This window comes from Trachypithecus francoisi, unplaced genomic scaffold (assembly GCF_009764315.1).
Source record: "Trachypithecus francoisi isolate TF-2019V2 unplaced genomic scaffold, Tfra_2.0 Lachesis_group11, whole genome shotgun sequence".
In the NCBI taxonomy this organism is placed as follows: Eukaryota; Metazoa; Chordata; class Mammalia; order Primates; family Cercopithecidae; genus Trachypithecus; species Trachypithecus francoisi.
Window position 1 is genome coordinate 77,535,978 of NW_022681456.1, and position 8,114 is coordinate 77,544,091.

Sequence of the window (8,114 nt, forward strand, 5' to 3'; positions counted from 1 at the left end):
ACTTTATTTCCATAGAATAAAGTCTTAAAATTAAATTTCTGTATGTAAAAGTATTCTAATGTTGCAACTTCAAATGATGTATACAAACTGACTCAAACAGAGTTGAATCAATTTATAGTCCCACAGTCAGTGGGTGAAAGTGCCCTGGGCCAGGACTTCAGACTTCCTTACAGACTTGCTGTCCCCATGTGGAGAGTGATAGTTGCTGCTGGCACAGAGTTAAAAGGTCCGAGTCAAGAAAAACCCTGAAAACCATTCTGGGACTTGACTTTCTTTAACAAGAAGTAAAGGCCTCACATCAAGAGCTACTTACTTGGTACTTCTGCAATAAGAAGCTCTGTAGGTGGTATCAACCTGGCCCTCAAATGATTACAGAGGCTTTGGTTGCAATAAGAAGCTCTACAGGTGGCAATAATATGGAAGTGCTGGGAAGGGAAGAGGGTGGTCCCTTTAAATGATACAGAAGCGGGGAAGGGATGTGCTGAGTAGAGGAGGGCATGGTCCCTGGCTAGGGCTCCATCCACATGGACCTAGGTGAGGATAGGCATTTCCTGCCCAAATGTTGCATTTCCCAAGACCTCCCCTGACCTGCCACACCCCTATTCTGTGCCTATAAAAACCCCCGAGACCCTAGCAGGCAGACACACAAGCTGCTGGATGTTGAGAGGAGGAGATCAGCGGAAGAAGACACAGGCAGCTGGACGTCAAGTGGAGTATATCAGCAGAGGAACACAGGGGCAGCTGGGCGTCAAGAAGAATGCACCGACAGGCACTGGTACACCAGTAGACCACTGACCAGCAGAAGCAGAATGACTCAGAATTTGGCCGGGGCAGTTGAAGGAGAGCCCAGGCCGCTGAGCAGCCTGACTCCAGGGGAAAATCTTCCCACTCCATCCCCTTTCTGGCTTCCCCCATCTGTTGAGAGCTACCTCCACTCAATAAAACCTTGCACTCATTCTCCAAGCCCAGGTGTGATCCGATTCTTCCAGTACTCTAGGGCAAGAAGCCAGGATACAGAAAGCCCTCTGTCCTTGCAACAAGGTAGAGGGTCTAATTGATCTGGTTAACACAAACCACCTATAGACAGCAAAACTAAAAGAGCACCCCTTAGCACACACCCACTGGAGCTTCAGGAGCTGTAAGCATCCACCCCAAGACGCTGCTATAGGGTCAGAGCATCACATTCTGCCCGTCTGTATGCTCCCCTAGAGGTTTGAGCAGTGGGGCATTGAAGAAGTGAGCAGCTCCCCCTGTCACACGCCCTGCAAGGGGGACAAGATAACTTTTCCCATTCGACTAAGTATATCAACCTGGCCTTCAAATGATTACAGAGGCTTTGGGTTGTGCTCTCCCTAGCACTCACCCTATCATCCATCCCAAATGTCTTTCTCCTACTCCCTAAGAACAAGAACCCCATCATGCTGCAGTAAGGAGGCACGACTGGGGCTCTATGCTTCATGGAGCCAGCGGGATCCAGGGACAAGCAGGAGCTCCACCACTTCTGAGTTGGTGGATCAGGAGCTCCCTGGATGCAGCCACAGCCACCCAAGTCATGGCTGCAAACCTGGGCCTCCTGCTACATGGAGGAGGCAAAAGCCCTAGCGCCCCTAATGCTGTGGACCTGGGCCTCCCTGTGCTCTTACGGGGGCCAGGACTAGGCAGGAGCCCTGCCTGCCTAGGCACAGCTGCAACCACTCAAACTACAGCTGCAGACCCAGACTACCCTGCACTCTTGGGGACCGAGGAAGGTCCCACCTGTCCTCACAGGCTCAGAAGTGTCAGCTTCTGCTGCCTGGCTTTCTCTCTGCTGTTGGCACTTGCTTTGATCTCAGAACAAAGTCAGGGCCAAACCTGGGTTCTGTCACAGCCCAGTCAGGTGTACACATGCTCAGTGCAGTGCTGACACGCCAGCCCCCTGCCAGCTCAGCCCCCTCCAGACATTGGTCACTGATGCGCCTAGGAGGGAAGTTGACAAGGGGCTGAGGGCAGCTCAGCACTGGCCTACAGGTGCACTTGGCACCTATAGCTTGGGTGCCATGAATGGCAGCAGGAGGCAGACAGGTCCCTGGGAGGAAGGGGGTGGGTCCCTGGTGAGGCCCCACCTTGAGGCCAGGGAGACCCTGAAGACTGGGAGCTGAGCATGCCAGTCTCACGGACCACAGAGGAAAGTTGTGTCTTTTCCAGACCTGCCCATGGCTGCCCATGGACCATCTGGTGTTCCTTTCCTCCCCTCTGAGGCCCATTAAAGCCCTGGGCTCAGCCAGAGCTGAGCAGATGTTGGGACAACCCACTGCAGAGAGGAGCAACCCACTCTAGGGCCTCCTCTCTGCTGAGAGCTGCAGAGTTGATGGAGAGATGACAGGGAGATGACAGGATGAACTGCCTGCAGAGGGGAGCCACCCACTCTAGGGTATCCTCTCTCCTGAGAGCTGTATAGATGATGAGACAACCAGCTGCAGAGAGGAGCTACCCTCTCTGCTAGGATCTGAACACCCATCAGGATAACCTGGCTGCAGAAAGGAGCTGCCCCCTGCAGGTTTCCTCTGAGATGTTATATTGCTCAGTAAAACTCCTCTTTGTCTTGTTCACCCTCCACTTGTCTATGTACCTCATTCTTCCTGGTCTCAGGACAAGAACTTGGGACCCACTGAAAGGTGAGGCTAAAAGAGCTGTAACACAAACAGGGCTGAGACATGCTTCCCCCTTGCTCTCCACGTTGCAGGCAAAGAGAAGGAAAGAAGAGCTGCAGCCCTTTGGGGAGCCCAGACCTGGGAGCTCCCCAAGCCTGGCCCATGACTCCCTCTTTGGGGCCCTGCAGTTCCTGGCATCTCCAAGCTTCCAGCCACCACCATATTCCCTGGTGCCAGCCATGGAAGCTGCTTGCAGTGCACCTGGTCCAGCCTTAGCCTAGCAGAAAGCCAGTGACCATGCCAGCACCTAGAGCTGCCTGGCCCACTGAAGCAGCCGGTATGTCTGACTGTGCACAGTGGTCAGACGCCATGCTTGCTCATACACCCTACGCCATTCCGCACCTGACTCACCCTTAGCAGGCATGGGAACCAGGCCAGTAACGTAAGCTGAACACAGACTGCCAGGCCAAGTGGACAAAATGGGCCCAGCAGGCCCCAGCAAAACTCAGGCAAAGGCACCACCAGCCACAGAGGTTTCCAGCGAGAAAAACAACACCCCAAAGATCCTGTAACATTTTGGGTGCTCATCCACGATCTGTGGAAGGGTAAGTAAAAGCAGATCTGCTCTTTCTGTCATTTTTTTGGAGCCCCTAAATTCCACAATAGCTAAAATGAAAGCAAAATACCAGCCTCTGTCAGCCAGTTAAAAGCAACTAGTGTGGCTGCTGGACTTAAGACACAGAGGATAGGCTTGCTGGAGAGGACACTGTCAATCTCCCATCACCCTCAGGTGTTGGGAATGTTGGCTTTATTCCAACCCGGTTTCTTTTCATGGAGGTCTAGTCATTGAGTGGAACACGAAGGAGGTTGTGGGGCAACTCAGGGAATCTGGCTGAGGCTACGCCTCATTGTTATCCAAAGGCCCCTGGACTAACTCCAGTCCCCAACTGCCCATTAGGGTGTTGCCACTAGGACCTCCCATCTTTTCTATCATTCTTTCTTCTTTCACAGCTGTCTTTATATACAATGTCAAATGTTAAAGATGTTGTTGCAAACCAGAGATATTATTGGGTAGAATGAGCATTTGGCTTAGTCTTCAAAAGTATGAAATGGAAGGTTAAGAGTAGCATAGCTGAAACAAAGTGAGCCTTGGTGTCTGTACATAAATTTGTGGTAAAAATGTTCTTGTCATTTCTTTGGTTGCCAATTTAGTGCCAAGAGCCTTGAGGGACAGAAGAGAAGTATGGCCTCAGGAAGAAAGCTTTTCTGTAATGCAAGGGCAAATGGTCCAAGGTCCCATGCATGCAGGCCTTCTTTGCCTTGCAGGGCAGTCCAAACCTTTGCTGATGTTGTAGAATTGATTCAGCTCACCTCACGGCCTTCTCAGCAGAGCCTGCAAGGGGCAGTCCCGGGCAAATAGGGAAGCAAACCCCAGAGGTACCTCCAGTGGGGGAATCAACCCCCTCCACTCCTCCCTCTCCAGGTTCTCTCTCAAGGTTGGCCCAGCCTAGAAATCCTCATTTTAGGCAGGTCCCAGTCACAACTGCCTCTACAACAGATGTCTGGTGCATATGGCCCCACTAAGGTCCAGGTTCCCTTTTGTCTACAGGACTTAAGGTAAATTAAGGGGGATCTTGGCAAGTTTTTAGGTGGCTCTGACAGGCATATAGGAGCTTTCCAGAACTTAACCAAAGTATTTGAGTTTCCTGGAAGGATGTCATGTTACTATTTTTTTGTTTTGTTTTTGTTTTTGAGACAGAGTCTCACTCTGTCACCCAGGCTAGAGTGCAGTAGCATGATCTCAGCTCACTGCAACCTCCACCTCCCAGATTCAGGCAATGCCTCAGCCTCCTGAGTAGCTGGGATTATGGGTGTACACCATCATAACCAGCTAATTTTTGTGTTTTTAGTAGAGACAGCATTTCACCATGTTGGCCAGGCTGGTCTCAAACTCTTGACTTCAGGTGACCTGCCTTCCTCAGCCTCCAAAAGTGCTGGGATTACAGGTGTGAGCCACTGCCCCCAGCTTCATGTTACTTTTGAATCAAACCTTGACCACCACTGAAAAAGCAGACCACCCTGCAAGTTGCACAGAATTTGGGAGACGAGCTTTGTATCTTTTTTTTTTTTTAAAAAAAAGATGGAATCTCACTCTGTCACCCAGGCTGGAGTGCAGTGGCGTGATCTCGGCTCACTGCAAGCTCCACCTCCCAGATTCACGCCATTCTCCCACCTCAGCCTTCTGAGTAGCTGGACTACAGGCACCCGCCAGCACGCCTGGCTAATTTTTTATATTTTTAGTACAGACAGGGTTTAACCATGTTAGCCAGGATGGTCTCAATCTCCTGACCTCATCATCCACCTGCCCCAGCCCCCAAAGTGCTGGGATTACAGGCATGAGCCACCGCACCTGGCCAATGAGCTTTATATCTTATATAGGACCAGGAAAGGGGATGAGACTTATCTGATTGGAAAAATAGCATGGAGGTTGAAAATTGGACCCCAATGATGAAATAGGAGAATGGAAGAGGAAACACTTTCAGATATGTATACTGGAGGGCTTATGAAGGACAAGGACTAAGGCCCTGAATTACACTAACCTATTCATGGTAGAATAGGGATTTGTTGAGAATCCCCACTGCCTTCCTGGAAAGGCTAAGAGAGAGGGGCCTTGGTAAAACACACCTCTCTATCTCCTGATTCAGTAGCAGAATAGCTGGTCCTACGCAATAAGTTTATCACACAGGTGGCCCCTGTGTCAGGAAGTGGCTACGGAAACGGGCTGTGCAACCAGATGGTACTTTGGAGGGCTTCCTGGTAGGGGCCACCTTGGTCTTTTGCAGTGGGAAATGGGAGGAAGTCCAGAAAAGAGGAGAGATAGAGGAAAAAGGCCAAGGCTCTAATAGCTGCTTTGTGGGCTCATGGACCTCAGAGTCCCTGAGATGCACCTGTTGACTGCTGCAAATGTGGCAGGCCAGGGCACTTTAGGAGGGACTGTCTGGACAGTGTGGGGAGGCCACCTCGACACTGTCCAGTTTGTGATGAGGACAATTAGAGGGCAGACTATCCCTGGAGACATGGGTCACCCAGTCCAGGACCAGCCTCCAATATGGTGCAGCAGGACTGATGAGCTCTGGGGCTCCTCTCCCTGGCTCCGGTGGTTCAGACTACCATTGCCACGCAGGAGGCCCAGGTGATTCTGGGCATCAAGGGAAGGAGGGTTGACTGCCTCCTGGACTCTGGAGCAGGTCTTTCAGTTCTCCTCTTCAATCTAGGCCCCCCTCCTCCCTTGGCACAACTGTGAGGGGCATCTCGGGTCTCCTTTCTGCCACTGTCATAGTCCTGCGAATACAGGAAGCTTTTTCTTGCACCAGGTTAACTTTTCTTCCTTTCAGGAGGCACCTTATTAGGCCAGGTCCCCAATTCCTGGGACTCCCTTTCTCTCCCTTGTTTGAAGAGGAACTGGTTCCACAACTTCACCTGCTCATGATAGGGAAGCAACAGAGGAGCAACCCCAGCCAGTTGCTAGCTGCAATTAGGTGAGGGCCACCTGGGACTAATTTAATGGGTCCATACACCCTCTCCAGGCACCTTTTTGTCCCAAGGTTTCTGATAATTTTGGAGATTGTGAACAGGAGTTTTTTTGGGTGAATGGCACTAATGGAAGACTAAAGTAATCTTTTTTGACATTTTGCTTGAACCATTGATGATCCTTTGTTTTGTTTTTCAGAATCAAGGAAGCTTTTCTTTTGAGATATTTTTAGCTTTTGACAATTGTGAGGGTGAACCAACCAGTGATCTCTGACTGCAGCTCAGAAGAAACAAAAAGGATGGGCCATCAAACTCTAATGGTCATGCAAATGGAGCCTCAGACAACGGCTCCCTTTTACTGGAGACTCTTATATAGGTCCCTGAGAGAAAATCTGACTGCCGTTTTCCCAAAAACAATGCCCTCTGTCAGCATGAAGCAGTTAAGAATGGTCACTGTCCCTATCCTAATGGCAGTTAGATGTACCTCTAAATAGGAGTGATTGATGGTAGTGGTGGGCCATCTATAGTGGCCACTGCCATCACATAGGCTGCAGCAGGGAGGTGCAGCCAGAGCTGTACACTTCATGGAGCTGGTGGGAGCTGCAGACAAGTGGGAGTCCTGCCCCTTCCGAGTTGTTGGGGTGGGAGCTCCCCAGGTGCAGACACAAGTCTGCCCAGGTTGTGGCTGCAGACTGGGCCTCCCAAAGCACAGAACAAGCAGAAGCCCCACCCCCTGGGGCACACCTTGAACTGCCCAAGTCATGACTGTAGAGCAGGACCTCCCACTCCACAGAGCAGGCAGAACCCCCACCCCCTAGATGCAGCTGCAGCCACCAAAACTGTGGCTGTGAACCCAGGCATCCCTGCACTCTTGGAGGCCAGGAAGGTCCTCTCCCTCTTCCCTCACAGGCTTGGAAGTACCTACTCCTGCTGCCTGGCTTCTCCCTGTTGTTGGTGCCCACTCCAATCTAAGAACAAAGTCATGGTCAAGCCTGAGCTCCGTCACAGCCCAGCCAGGTATGCACACACTCAGGGCAGTGTTGACACACCAGCCCGCTGCCACCTTAGCCCGCCTCTGGACCTTGGGTGCTGAAGAGCACAGGAGGGAAGCTGAGGGGGTGCTAAGGGCAGTTTGGCACTGTCCTGCAAGTGCCCCTTGGCTCCTACAGCCTGGGTGTCATGAATGGCAGCAGGAGGCAGACAGGTTCCTGGGTGGAAGGGAGTGGGTCCCAAGTGAGGCCCCACCTTCAAGCCAGGGAGGGCCTGAAGGCTGGGGTCCGCACTGCTAGTCCCATAAATTGCAGTGGAAACTTGCGGTGTCTTTTCCAGGCCCACCCATGGCTGCCTATGGAACAATCGGTGCTCACCTCCTCCCCTCTGAGGACCATAAAAGCCCTGCGTTTGGCCAGAGCCGAGCAGATTTTGGGATGACCTGCCAGGAGACAGGAGCTACCCTCTCTGCTGATACCCGAACACTTGTCAGAATGACTTGCCTAGCAGAGAGGAGTTACCCTCTCTGCTAGGAGCTCAACATGCATCAACACACCCTGGCTGCAGAAAGGAGCTGCCCCCTGCTGGTTTCCTCTGAGCTGTTCTATCACTCAATAAAGCTTCCCTTCATCTTGCTCATTCTCCTCTTTTCTGCCTACCTCATTCTTCCTGGTCACAGGACAAGAACTCAGGACCCACTGAATGGCAAGGATAAAAGAGCTGTAACACAAACAAGGCTGAGACATGCCCCTTGCTTGCCTCATTGTGGGCAAAGAGAAGGAAAGAAGAGCTGCAGCCCTTTGGGGAACCCAGACCTGGGAGCGCCCCAGACCAGGGCTGTGATTCCCTCTTTGGGGCCCTGTGATTCCTGGCATCTCCGAGATTCTGGGTGCCACCGTGTCACCCAGTGCCAGCCGTGGAAGCTGCTTGTGGTGTGCCTGGTCCAGCTGCAGCCTCACAGAG